At 41.8% G+C, this 12,343-nt stretch overlaps 1 pseudogene; it reads left to right on the plus strand.

Annotated features, from left to right (window-relative positions):
* Window positions 1-7,511: 7,511 nt before the first annotated feature.
* LOC111826630 lies at window positions 7,512-8,919 on the plus strand (annotated as a pseudogene).
* The last annotated feature ends 3,424 nt before the right edge of the window (window positions 8,920-12,343 follow it).

Consider the following 12,343-nt stretch of genomic DNA (forward strand, 5'->3'; position numbering starts at 1 on the left):
CCCGGCTAGGGCTAATTCCATCTTAGTTTAACTTTTCATTTTTCTTTTTGCTCACTCATTTCTTTGAATAAGTCAATTTTTTCTATGGGTTTGAAAGGCTTTCATTTTATATTTGTTCTTCCATTGGTTATCCATAACTTGTTAAGACTCTTTTATTTATTTTTCCCAATTTATAGAACTTATCAATACCTATATGTATCCCCCTTACTAGGACAAATACTTTAACACACAAACACTCTTACCTACCCCTGGATGTTGCACTTTATCCCCTACTTTGTTATATCATCTTCCCTCTATTTACTTTTTTCTCTATTTCTTACTGTTTTTTTCCTATTAGAAATCCTATTATATAAATGGTATTATTTCTATGTCTACCATCCATATTTCTTTATATATATATAAAGAAATTTATATATTTATATATATATATATAAATAGAGCCACGCCGGTCGAGCCATTCTTATATTTTCCACCTATTATTTCTTCTCAATGTCTTCTGGAAAAGTTTCTTGACCTGATCTTAAGCTATGTCCATTTTGCTCTTTATATCATCTAGTGAGTTTATATCAACTGTATTTTTAATATTCAGTAATCCTACTTGGTTCTTTATGATTGTTTCCACTTCATTAGCAATGTCCTGTTTGGTGACATTTATTTGGCTTGTATTCTATTAATTCTTGTCACCTATAATAGGTTTTTTGGTTTATTGCCTTTGTAACTGTCCAGTTATTTTTTCCCTGTGAGATATTTTCCCTCAGGGTTATCCATTCATTATCTTGCTGGATAGTGGAGAAAGGAGGAGGAGATCAAAACTTAGCTGTGCCACTCCTGATGAGTGGAGGGTCTAACCCTTAATGTCATCAAGTGTGTCACTCTCATCAGAAGGCTTTGCCCCTTAGTGAACCTCTGTATACCTTACCTTGGGCTTGTTCTCTTCTAAAAATGTGTTTGTCTAGCTCACCGGGTGAAAAAAGGCCTATAGGAGAAGGAAGGAGGAAACCCTTAGATGTTTGTTGGTTGAACCAGCACTTACTGTTTTTTTTTTTAATCCTACAGCTTAATAGTGTTCCCCTACAAACTTGGTTTCAGCGTTGTAGCCTGATGGGGAAGGCAGTGATCTACGGTGGGCAATGTGGTGTATAGAAAAGAGCCCAGCTCAAAATTTCTCGCCAAGTCTACTCTCTATGTTGGGAGTTTGGCCCTCCTCTGTCCAGGCTACTATTCCCCTTCTTTACCAAATCATAACCACCTCTGACCCTTCAGGGGTTTCTGTTGGTTTTCTTTTCTTTTAAAACCATTCATTATTTTATTTCTGAGGCATCTTTTTGTGACACTTTGCGATCATGTCAGGGGCTGTATGATGTCCTTTTTATGGCAGCCTACCCCAGTGTTTGTTGAAGCTGTGTGTTTCTAATAATATAGAGCTAAAGATATTTTTTCTTGAGTGATCATGGTAGTATTCTGGAAATGAAGATGTTTAACCTGAAGAACTGATAGGCAGAATGTAAAAGCAAAGGGTAGACAAAGCAATGTATATACACGAAAGAAAGCAAAATAATCATTTTACCAAAACATTGAATTTTACTTTCAACATGCTTGTTTAATTTTACAGTCACTTGGGATTCTTGTTAAACCTGGAAACAAAACAAGATAATTAATCTTATTACAAATTTCTCTTAAATACATTTGTGAGAATATAGATGACTCATAGGGAAAATAAGAATTCCCCCCAAAGTCACAAAGTTAAACTAGTAAAATTGACATGTTATCCATCCTTATAAGTCACCTTAATAAAGCAAAATGTCTCTCAGGACCAAATCAGAAAGGTCAGGGCTTGGCAATACCTTTTTCCTTATTAGATAGTATTTTATACCTAAAGTTATATATAGAACAAACTGTTATCTGTTAGACCAATTAAGAATAAGAAAAATAAAACTTTTTATTGTACCTTATTTATTCCTTCTCCAATGCCCTTCCTATCTTTAAATAGATCTGAATTTCTGATCTATATCATTTTCTTCTCTCCAAAGAACTTTTTGACATTTCTTGCAAGACAGATCTACAGGTTGCAAATCTTCTCAATTTCTATTTTTCTGAGAAAATCTTTATTTCTCCTTCACTTTTTAAAGATAATTTTACAGAGTACAGCAAGCATGTCAAATTTGCGGCCCACGGGCCACATGCCTCATGTATTTGGCCCATGTTAGCCTTTGAGTTTGACATGCATGGTACAGAATTCTAAGTTGGTAGTTTTTCTCTCAACAGTTAAAATATTATACTCCACTCTCTTGCTTGCATGATTTCCAAGGAGAAGTTGGATGCAATTCTTTATTTTCTCTTTATTTTTCCCCATCAACATTTATCCACCCTATACCCTCTTCCATCTCCATCTATCCCCTCCCACCCTGAAGTCACCACACTGTTGTCCATGAGTTCTTTCAATTGTTTTCTTTTTCGCTCAATCCCTCCACCCCCACTCCCACCCTCACACCTGATATAATTCTTATATTTGCTCCTCTATAGGTAAGATGCTTTTTCACTCTAGATAATGGTTTCTATGGAGCAAGAACAAGAAAAATGCCATTGGTTAGGGGTACAGAGGGAAATTCACTCTTATGTGTGTTTGTATTATATGTTTTTAATTTTTGCTTTTTGGGTTTTTCTTTTCTTTTAAACTTTATTGTTGAGAGTATTACAAATGTCCCCTTTTGTCCCCCTATCCCCTCCACCTGGTTCCCACCCTCCCCAGGCCTTCACCATCCTATTTTCTGTGTGCATAGGTAATGCATATATGTATATAAGATCTTTGGTTAAATCTCTTCCTGCCCCCCGCCCCCTTTCCCTCTGAGATTCATCAGTCTGTTCCATGTTTCCATGCCACTGATTCTATTTTACTCATCAGTTTATTTTGTTCATTAGATTTCTTGTTTATTTATTTTGTTTTTAGATTCAATTGTTGATAGGTATGTATTTACTAGAGGCCCAGTGCACGACATTTGTGCACTGGGGATGGCGGGGGGGGTCCCTCAGCCCAGCCTGCACCCTCTTGCAGTCCAGGACCTCTTGGGGGATGTCTGCTGAGGGGTCCTTAGTGCTGCCCTGGAGGTGGGAGAGGCTCACACCATCGCTGCTGCGTTTGCCAGCCATGAGCCCGGCTTCTGGCTGAGTGGCACCCCGCCTGTGGGAGCACACTGACCACCAGGGGGAAGCTCCTGTGTTGAGTGTCTGCCCTCTGGTGGTCAGTGCGTGTCATAGCGACCAGTCATTCCACCATTCGGTTGATTTGCATATCAGGGTTTTATTATATAGGATTGCCATTTTATTGTTCATATTTTTTCTTCTTCTTCTTCTCCTTCTCCTCCTCCTTCTTCCTCCTCTTCCTCCTCCTCCTCCTCCTCCTCTTCCTCTTAAAGAATATCCTTCAACATTTCATGTAATACTGTTTTGGTGATGAGGAACTCTTTTAGCTTTTTCTTGTCTGTGAAGCTCTTTATTTGTCTTTCAATACTAAATGATAGTTTTGCTGGCTAGAGTAATCTTGGTTGTAGGTCCTTGTTATTCATCACTTTGAATATTTCTTGCCACTCCCTCTAGCCTGCAAAGTTTCTGTTGAGAAATAAGCTGACAGTCATATGGGCACTCCTTTGTAGGTAACTAACTGCTTTTCTCTTGCTGCTTTTAAAACTCCCTCTTTGTATTTAACCCTTGGCATTTTAATTATGATGTGTATTGGTATGGGCCTCTTTGAGTTCCTCTTGTTTGGGACTCTCTGTGCTTCCTGGACTTGTAAATCTATTTCTTCACCAAGTAAGAGAAGTTTTCTATCATAATTTATTCAAATAGGTTTTCAATATCTTGCTCTCTCTTGTCTCCTTCTGGCACCCCCATAATGTGAATGATGGTATGCTTGGAGTTGTCCCAGAGTCTCCTTATACTATTTTCATATTTTTATATTCTTTTTCTCTTTTTGCTCTTCTGATTGGGTGTTTTTTGCTTTCTCATATTCCAAATCATTGATTTGATTCTTAGAATCCTCTACTCTACTGTTGAATTCCTATAAATTATTATTTATTTCAGTTAGTGTATGCTTAATTTCTGACTGGTCCTTTTTCAAGTCTTTGAAGCTAAGTCCCTTGAAGCTCTCATTAAGATCCTTGAGTAACCTTATAACCATGTATTTGAACTCTGTATCCAAAAGTTTGCTTGCTTCCATTTCTTATTTGTGATATGTTTCTTTGTCTCCACATTTTGGCTGCTTCCCTGTGTTTGTTTCTATGTATTAGGTAGAACTGCTATGTCTCCTGGCATTGGTAGAGTGACCTTATGTAGTAAGTGTCCTATAGGGCCCAGTGGCTCAGCCTTCCCAGTCAACTGAGCTAGGCCCTCTAGGTGCACTCCTCTGTGGGCCATGTGCACAGTCTTGTTGTAGTTGAGCTTTGATTGCTGTTGCTATCACTGGGAATAATTGATCTACAGGCCAATTGGCTATGAGGGTCATCTGCAACTATAGTGGAAGAGCTCCTGGTCTAGGAGACACCCCTATGAAGCAGGACTAGCTTCAGTGGGGCTTTGGTGCTCACTGAGTCTGCCCCTTCAGTGTGATGCTTGTGGATGTGTAGAGTTGTAATCTGTTATGGTGTGAAGCTGTCCACTGGGTCCACACTTGGCTCTGGGGCCTCCTGGGAAATGCAAAGTCATCCACTGCCAGGGGCCACCCAGCAGGAACTACAGAGAGATCTGCAGATGGCTGCTACTTGTATTGGGCTTGAAAGTCCCCAGGTGAAAAAAAAAAAGGAAAGTACCCAGGAGAGGCACAGCTGTGAACAAGGCAGGCTGGTGTTAGTGCTAGATTTGGGGCCTCTTATTGATAGGTTTTGGGCATGCTGACTATAGCTGCTGCTTGTTTGAAAGATTTTAGCAAAGTGTGAAGTCTGAGACAGAGCAGGCCATTCAAATGGAAAAGCCACTGCAAACAGCTTGTAAATTGGATGGGTTGGGGTCTCAGGGAACCACCATGGTGGAGCAAACAGTGTGGGCCACACTGATGAAAACTGACATATAGCTGCCAGTCAGCTCTGCAATGGGGGAGGTATCAGCACAGGAATAATGACCCCTGTGAGCACCCTTGTCTGGGAGAAAGCTGCCCATGAGTGTCTGCCCCAATGCCAGACAGTCCAGTTCCTTGCTGTATGTTCCTAGATTCCCTAAAGCCACTGCCTGGCACTGGAGCTCAACGTGTAAGTTGGTACACCAGCCCTTTAAGAGGAACTGCCTGGGTCTCCAGCAGCTTCTGTGCCACTCAACCACAATTCCCACTGTTTTTTACTGCCCAAGGTTTTGGGGACTTTTCTTCCCAGCTCTAGAACCCTGGGCTGAGCGTCTGGTGTGGGGCTGGGACCCCTTGCTTCTCACTGGAGTCCTCTGCAGTGGAGATATCCCTCCCTATTGAAAAAAACACGCCACACATGGGTGTCGGACCAGCCCTTCAGCACCTCCACATCTCCTACCAGTCTCAATGTACTTTCTTCTCTAATTGTAGGATTTCCATTCAGCCAGATTTCAGGTGGTTCTGAATGATGGTTGTTCTGTATTTTAGTTGTAATTTTGATGTGGTTGTGGGAGACGGCGAGTACGGGCATTTACCTACACCATCATGTTGATTCTCTTTTCTTTATTTTAAAAAAGTGTGTTTAATTTCTTATGCTTGGTATTCCATATGCACATTTCATTTTGTTGTTAATCCTCACTCGAGGATATTTTTTTCATCAATTTTTATTTGTTTTAAAAAATTTTAAGTGCTTTTTAAAAAATACGTTTTTATTGATTTCAGAAAGAGGAAGGGAGAGGGAGAGAGGGATAGAAACATCAACGATGAGAGAGAATCATTGATCAGCTGCCTCTTACACATCCCCTATTGGAGATGGAGCCTGCAACCTGGGCCTGTGCCCTGACTGGGAATCAAACTGTGACCTCCTAGTTCATGGGTTGATGCTTAACCACTGAGTCACACCAGCTGGGCTTTTTCATTGATTTTTAGAGAGAGTGTAAGAGAGGGAAGAAGGGAGAGAGAGAGAAACATCGATGTGAGAGAGAAACATGGATGTGAGAGAGATACACCAATTGGCTGCCTCCCGCAAACATCCTGACTTACACTGGGAATCAAACCTGCAATCCAGGTACATACCCTTGACTGAGAATCGAACCGAACACCCTTTAGTGCATGGGCCAGCACTCCAACCAATGAGCTCTACTGGCCAGGACTATGTAACTGTTTTTTATATTACTATGCTTTCTGTTGTCTGAAATATTTATAATAAATATTTTTAAAATCTTCAGTATCCTCTAGATGAAGTCCAGAGAACCTAACATGGATTACAAACACCTTCATGTCATCTCTGACCTAGCTTACCTCTCTAATCTTGCCACTTTCAGTTTGTACACAACAGTCTGGCCATGCTGGCCAATTTTCCCACAAGACCTCCAAGCCTCTGCCATTCCCTCTCTACAGAACACTCAGTCTCCCACCTTTTCCTGTTACCCCCCAACCTTCTTTTTGTTATTATATCTCCACTTAATTGTCAATATCTTTAGGAAAGCTTCTCTGGCACTTTATCTCTGTGCTTGGGTTGGGTATTTCTTTATATTTCCAGAACATTCCGTATTTCATCACCACTTATTCACACCATACTGGAATTGCTGACTTCTCTGTATCTGCCATTAGACTATAAACTCCAAAATTATAGAGACCATGACTCACTTACCATAACATCTGTCCTCTGCCTAGTGCCTGGCACTAGAAGGCCCTTAATAAATATTTACAGTAGGCATTAATTTGTTAATTAGCTATTAACAAATCAATAATGACTTATTTAATATTCTTGAGGCATGGTTTATTTAGCATTCTTGAGGCATGATATAATTTCATTTTTTAATGTGAACCCTGTTTCAGAATCAGTATTTAGATAGAATTATAAAATTGCCACCCCATAGTATGAAGGTTAGCAATCATTACCTGGAATAAAGTTCTCTTCTTATTCAAAGTTGGGTTCAATGTGGTCTGTCACCTAAGCTAGGTCTTGCTTTTATTGTCTAGAATTAGCTCATAGTTTGTGTTCCTCAGATTACGTAAACTGTTTTTAGGCATATGTGGTAAAGTTCTTAAAATTGCTTTTGTAAAATTTTATTGCTTGATTAATGAGAGAGAGAGAGAGAGTGAGAGAGAGAGAGAGAGAAAGAGAAACATCAGTTTGTTCTTCTACTTATATATGCATTCATTGATCAATTCTTGTATGTGCCCTAACTGAGGATCGAACCCACAATGTTGGCATATTGGGACTATGCTCTAACCAACTGAGCTACCTGGCCAGGGCCATAAATTGCTTTTTAATTTGAAAGATTCAAATTTGGCCATTTCCTACCTCAGAGGGATTGATATGTCATAGACCCTCAGTGATGGTCTATTGAATATATATATTATGGAAGGGTCCCAATTGCTAGCCTCATCATGAAAGATGAATCGCAGGGCTGATTTTCAAGAGCCGAATGCTAAAGTTACAAGACCAATTCCCCACATAGGGGCTGATTACATCCCAACAGAGGAAGAAAGAAGAGGCTTTGCAGAATGCAATGATGAAAGCTTCTGGTTCAGATCTGTGCCTTTGGCTGCAGCAAGTATGTTGATTACTCAATTATTAATTAGTAAAGGAATCCTTTGAAGTCATCCCAAATATGGTTCCATCCCTAAACTCATATTTGTTTGTATTATGGGATACTTTGCTGAAAAGCTTTTTTAAAAAATATATTTTATTGATTTTTTTACAGAGAGGAAGGGAGAGGGATAGAGAGTTAAAAACATCGATGAGAGAGAAACATTGATCAGCTGCCTCCTGCACACTCCCTACTGGGGATGTGCCCGCAACCAAGGTACATGCCCTTGACCGGAATCGAACCTGGGACCCTTGAGTCCGTAGGCTAACGCTCTATCCACTGAGCAAAACCGGTTAGGGCTGGAAAGCTTTTTAATGTGAAAACTTGCCAAGAGAAGTTCAAGAATCTTGAGACTTCCCCTCTTGGAGAAGCTTTATGATCAAGATAGGTATGATGATCTTTACCACCTGGGCACTATTCTCAAAAGTCAAAATATGACTCAAATGTGAGTGATCATCTTTTGTGACATCCTCAGCAGAAGACAACATGGCAAAAGAGATGATTCCTCACCCTGGCCAAGTGGCTTAGTTGGTTCCGGTGCCGTCCTGTACACCAAAAGATTGCAGGTTTGATTCTCAGTCAGGGCACATACCTAGGTTGTGGGTTCAATCCCCAGCCTGGGCATGTACAGGAGGAAACTGATTGATATTTTTCTCTCTAAAATAAAAAAAAAATTAATTAAAAAAACATCCTCGGGGTGAGGAGTAGAAAATAAAAATAATAAACTAGATGTTTCCTCTTTATGAACCAATTCCATTTAATACTTCTATGAATGAATCTACTCCCACTGGTATTACTGATCATATTGCCCAAGGACCTGATCCCAACTTTAAAGAAAGTCCTAAAAGAAAGAAGATTACACATGAAAAACTAAGAGTCCTAGTCGGTTTGGCTCAGTGGATAGAGCGTTGGCCTGCGGACTGAAGGGTCCAGGTTCAATTATGGCCAAGGGCACATGCCAGGGTTGCGGGCTCCATCCCCAGTGGGGGGCGTGCAGGAGGCAGCCGATCAATGATTCTCTCTCATCATTGATGTTTCTATTTCTCCCTCTCCCTTCCTCGCTAAAATCAATAAAGAAATATATTTTAAAAAGAAAAGAAGAAAAACTAAGGAGTAAGAACAGAGAGTCATATGAAGTCAGGCCTATGCAGGAAAGAATGTCCCTCCAACAAAGTGAAAGTAAACAAATATGGAGACACCTGGGATGAGTGAAACAGGGCATCATTGGACCTACTGAAGGAGTTCAATATCCAGCTTCATCTAGGTGGTCATGCATATCTGCATGCTTTGAGCACAGCAGCAGTCTTCATAAACACATTTAAAACTATAACCTGTTGTTTTTTTTTCGTGGTTTGGCTTATTAAAATAATGTTTAAAAAACACAAATTTTAATGTTACTATTATGTGAATATATTCACCTTGGGAAACTATTTGAATGATGGTATTATACCATGATAGTATACAATTTGTGAAATTTAAGCTTACAGGACAAGGATACTCTCTTATAACACCATCAAGAGGTTGTAATGCTCTAGAATCAGCATACATGAAAATAAATGATATCTACATGTTGAATTGGGGTGGGTAGGGGGAGTGAGCATAATTTTAATGTTAAGCTTTACATAAAAAAGTTATTAAACCCAGACTCGAAGGGAGAAGTCCAAGAAGCTTGTCCTCTACCCGGAGCCCTTATATCTTGGACATCACAGTCTGTGTGAAATCAAGCTGGAGAAAAGAAAATGTTATTAAGGAGAGAACCAAGATGGCGGCGTAAGGTACAGACCTGTGCGTGCTGCCTCCCACAACAACATCAAGACTACCAACTATAAGACAAACAGCTATCATTCAGAACCATGGGAAAGCTGGCCCAGTGGAAGCTCTACAACTTGAAGGAAAGAAAGAAGAGCATTGAGACTGAGTAGGTTGTGCAGAGGCTCCAAGAACAGAGGAACGGAGAGTCCACTGAGCTTGTTTGGGGCTGGATTCTGAGGTCCCAGACCCCTACGGGGAGAGGCGCGACGGCCTTGCAACGGGCCAGAGAGCGAGAGTGGCTGTCTCACGGAGCTGCTCGCTGGCACTCTGGGACGTGAGACACAGAGTCGTGGAGAGGCAAGGAGTTGCGGAGATGCAATTGCCCCTTGCTCCGCCCTGGTGATTCCTGGGGACCCCGCCCTACTCAATTTACATCCCCACCCAAGCTGTGCCAGTGGCACAAAGGGAACCACCGGCGCTTTTGCAGCCCAGCTCAGCAGAATGCAGATTTCAACTCCTCGCATACATAAGGGACACACTCAGGAAGCAGAATCAGGTTCAGAGGAAGCCAGAGCCGGACCCGGCTGGGCCAGTGACGTGGAACCGCTGTACCAGCAAACGCACAGGCAGGTCCACCAGATCCAGTCTCACATGGGACGCTGGGAGACAGCAGACAGGCAGTCTGTGCACTTGGTAGAAAACGAAATCCAAGCAAGCATACCAGATATTCAGCCACCAGGAATGCCTGGAGATTTTGTCCAGCAAGGAGCCGCCCAACAAAGGACAGAATGCCAAACTTCGTGTTGCTGAGACGGCCCCCGTGAGACCGAGACGGCCCCAGTGAGGCTGAGGTGGCCCCCGTAGGACTGAGGCGGCCCCCATGAGGCTGAGACGGCCCCGGTGAGGTTGAATCAGCCCCGGTGAGGTTGAGACGGCCCTGGTGAGGTTGAGATGGCCCAGTGAGGTTGCAATGGCCTCGGTGAGGTTGGAACGGCCCCTGTGAGGCTGAGATGGCCCCTGTGAGACTGAGATGGCCCCTGGGAAGCTGAGAAAAATACCACATGAACTCACTCATTTATGGATAATAAGGACCATTATAGACTGATGAACAAAAATGGATACAGAGGCAGAGCAGCATTGAGCAGACTGTCAAACTACAGTGGGAACCCTGGGGAGGGTTGCCGGGGGGGGGGGGGGTAGGAGATCAGTCGAAGGACTTGTATGCATGCATATGAGAATAACCAATTGCTGGGGTCCAATCCCAGCGGGTCCAGGGGTCCCGAAAGGTGTGGACGGAGTCGGCGAAGAAGGAATGACACGAAGACAGCCTTCAGTTGATCAGCAGCCTAGTCAGGACCTCTAGCCAGGATCTCCAGCCAAAGTTCTGGTCGGAGTTCTGGTTAGGAACTGATGAGGATCTGATGTTTATTGTCTTGTTACATCCGTATTTATACCAGCCGATTTTAATCCTGTCAATTTCTATTACAAAGGTTAGGGCGTTTCTTATCTCTATTCCAGGGAGTAAAGATTGTGTAGCTTAACTACCTGCCTGGTACTTAATTAAGGGGTTGTATCCCCTCCCTAACCTCAGGGAAAAATCCCCACCTGGGGAAACAACCTTTCTCAGAGAGGTGACCTTGGTTAAAACACATGGCACTAAGGAGAGCAAACATATTAAGAACAATATGCTATATATGCCAGGTCCCTTGAAACATATGCTATGCAGATGTTTCTTTCCTGCAGCGACTGTGTCAAGCAGCAAGGATGGACCGGCTTCCGACAACCAATGGACCCAAGACACTGGGGGTGGGGGAGGCTGGGGGAATGTCAAGGGGGAGAAAAAAGGAGACATGTGTAATACTCTTTGTAATACTTTAAGAAATTTAAAAAAATAAAAAAATTTTTTAAAAGTTATTAAAAGCCTTATCCAGTGGGCGCAAATTCAAATTTGATGACTATAGTAGGTGTTATTATATTATATGGTAAGTATGTACTAATGCCAATTGTATTAATGGAATCTAATAAAAATGTCATTGTTACCTATATTTTCTTTTTAGTCTGCTCTTTTGCTTCATTTTCCTTAGAGTCCATGTGCTGCTAACTAAAGATAGTGATTTACAAACAGCTCCTAATCCCATATGTAAAAACCAATACATTATACCTTAATAAAATGATACAACTTTCCTTTTCAAAAATATATTATATGCTAAAAATGTTAGCAGTGGTATTATACCTGAATAGTAGGGGTCAGAAATGATTTCTTAATACCTTTTGTCATACTAAAAAAGGCAATTTCCTTTTTAAAAAAAATACATTTAAATTATTTAGGAAAGGGATTTTTTTAATATATATTTTTATTGATTTCAGAGAGGAAGGGAGAGGGAGGGAGGGAGGGAGGGAGAGAGAGAGAGAGAGAGAGAGAGAGAGAGAGAGAGATCAATGATGAGAGAGAATCATCGATCGACTGCCTCCTGCATGCTCCCCTACTGGGAATCGAGCCCACAACCCAGGCATATGCCCTTGACTGGAATCGAACCTGGGACTCTTCAGTCTGCAGGCCAATGTTCTATCCACTGAGCCAAACTGGCTAGGGCTAGGAAAGAGATTTTAAGTAGAATGGCAGATGGTTAGCCTGGAAATAAGAAATGTGGGATCACTCCAGCTGGCACCAAGCCATGGGCATCTCTTGGGATAACTGGCACAAACAACAGCAAGAACTGGGGCAAGAGAAAGCCCTACCACAGGAAGTGAAACTATGACCTGCTGCCAGCACTAAAATTGGCCTGCACAGCACACACTCAGTCCACATGCGGGGAGGCAACAAGAAGTACTGAGCCTTGAGGCTGGATGTGGACAACTTCTGCTGCAGCTCAGAGTGTTGTTC

Source organism: Myotis lucifugus, unplaced genomic scaffold (assembly GCF_000147115.1).
Source record: "Myotis lucifugus unplaced genomic scaffold, Myoluc2.0 scaffold_91, whole genome shotgun sequence".
NCBI classification, from domain to species: Eukaryota; Metazoa; Chordata; class Mammalia; order Chiroptera; family Vespertilionidae; genus Myotis; species Myotis lucifugus.